The sequence below is a fragment of the Pinus tabuliformis genome, chromosome 7 (genome assembly GCF_031772625.1).
Source record: "Pinus tabuliformis cultivar Carrire ecotype Pingquan chromosome 7, CPIR1, whole genome shotgun sequence".
NCBI classification, from domain to species: domain Eukaryota; kingdom Viridiplantae; phylum Streptophyta; class Pinopsida; order Pinales; family Pinaceae; genus Pinus; species Pinus tabuliformis.
The window spans coordinates 821,834,219-821,836,678 of NC_142293.1; the positions used below are offsets into that span (position 1 = coordinate 821,834,219).

Here is a 2,460-nt window from a genome sequence, read left to right on the forward strand (position 1 = left end):
AAAGCTACTGTACATAGGTTGTGGCAGACGGGGGCCCTCCATCTACTCAACCAGTTAAAAATCAGCTACACGGATAGGAGCAAAACAGTCTTCTTGATATTAAATCAGCATGTCACAAAATACAAAAGCTGTATAAAACAGTCTTTGAAACAGAGTTTTATAAACGAAAATGATTACAGCCAAAAACTAGACTTGAAGACTAACTACTAAGCGTATGCAAACGCTTTATTTATAGCAGCAGAGACAAACTGTCTTCTGCGTAAACTAAGCTAACAACCAGCTAACTAATTAACTGTGCAAAAGACACGCAGCAACACCGTGCACTGTTTGAGGAAACGGTCATCGTGGATGATAAATCCACGGTTAGATTCTTGTCCCCTGCCATCTTCGTGGCTCGAAGAAGATGCCAGCTGTGGTTACGTGCTTCACCTGCTCACGCAGAGCCGTGCCACCGCTTGGAACCTTGCTGTTTGACCGTGGTTACATCTGCGTTGACCAGGGGTATATATGAGTGAGTTGGCTTAGCTGATAGCACACGAACCATGTACACAGTCATACCAACTTGCCCATGTGGCCCTTTCCTTTGGAGGACACGTGGAACATAGCAAACAAGAAAATGGCTGCGAAATCTCTGATCGGCTGCAGAAACGCTGTATTAGCTGCGGAATTGCAGCATTTGTACCAAAATTCTAAACCAACAGTCAATCATTAGCATAGTCAACAAATCATGTTAAAAGGACATATAATGCAATGAATTGAACAAGTTGATGGAGGAAATGATGACAAAAGAGAGAAGTGAGTAGGAAAAAGCTGTTGGGAGGATAGGTAAATGAGTGCAGGTTTGAGGCTCAACAAGGGTGTCGCATTGTAATGTTGAGCTTTCTGCATAAGCTTCTCGTTGACCTACACATAACACCAATCTCATTTCTCTTGTTAGTATATGCATCCTAACGTTTTCCCACAAATTCACAAAAAAACTCCAACATACTTTTATTTCCCCCCAACTAGAAATATTGCATGTCCCCATGCAATGTACTCATTGATTGTGCAATACTTTTTCAAAATGTTTTTAGTGGTTTGCAGGAAAATTGATTGAAAACATTTGAAAAGGCTTTTGTATTTCTTAGGGAACAAGTAGTTAGTTTATGAATGAATGAGGGCAATTTTATTTTATTTATTTATTTATTTATTTTTATTTTTTTGAAAATGATGTAAACATATATAGATGACAGAGTGAGACAAGAAGTGTCGACTACTAACCAACGATTTAATCCCCTTAGCGCTCTCATCAGGATAAGATGAATTCAAGCTCGGATTCTCATTACTCGCCAACCCTCATTCCTCAATCAATTTAACAAGTAAGCAACGGCATGGTCCGCTTAATAGTTACAATATACAGTAGCAGTGACATGTACAGGGTTTAAATCCCATAACATAACGTACCATCACTTGGTGATATATTTCTGCGGGATTACACTCTCCAATTTCAGTGAAAATGATGGCCTTTCCACCCACAACGACATCCAACAGGCTGGATATTCAACCTTCTGCATTGCTTCCCCGAAATCCTGCTTTATTCTCTAAGGTGGATAGATGCAAATATAGCACTTCATTTGTTCGTGACTGTCACTCCATGCTTCCACTGCAAACACCCATGCAATGGCATTTGTTATCAGGAAGATATCACTTAGGAAAGTCTTATCAATGTTATGGAGTTTGGGATGATGGTCTCTCTAGCGTTTCTATAACACAGGACATTGATGACTTTATCCGTAAAGCTGTAAATATGAGTTTTTTTTGAACGAATAAATTGGGCATGGAACATATTGTTTCCCAGAAAACTCAAGAGAACTTCAAATGCGGAGATAGCAAAGCAGAGACTAAAAATGATCCCCTTTTCTGACAGATGTGCTGTAACTGATGATGCAAAATGAAAAATTGTCAACAATATTGTGGGTGCACTCTCAGATTTTGTGGAGATTGACTCGGAGGATAAAGTACAGTTAAATGTTTCAACCGACCCAGATCGACGTGTAAAGCCAGAGTATCAGGAGTACAGTTATTTTTTTTGGAGTCAACCACCATCGATTTCATTCCCACCTGGACAAGAATATTCTTCCATGGTGATGCATCGCTACACTATGGCTCATCGATAAATGAATAGACGGAGACAAGAGAGTTGCAGATTTATGGCATTGCTATGCTACGGCTCAGTGATAAATGAATAGACGGAGACAAAACGTTATAAGTTCGTGCACAATCCAATGAAACTCACAGTTTTTATTATTATTATTGGCCTCAAGTGAAACAATGAACTTGGGAAATTTCAGATTTAATTGTTTTTGCAGGTTTTATCATCTAATTTCTTGCTGCAGGTTTTAGTATGGCCAGAAAACGCAATCAATTGCAAGCGAGACAAAATTTCAACTAAAAATGATTTGCAAATTAATAATAAAATCG

General features: G+C 38.9%; 1 pseudogene; it reads left to right on the top strand.

The window, feature by feature from the left end:
- The first annotated feature begins 1,456 nt into the window (after nt 1–1,456).
- LOC149250131 (cell division topological specificity factor homolog, chloroplastic-like) lies at nt 1,457–2,156 on the top strand (annotated as a pseudogene).
- The last annotated feature ends 304 nt before the right edge of the window (nt 2,157–2,460 follow it).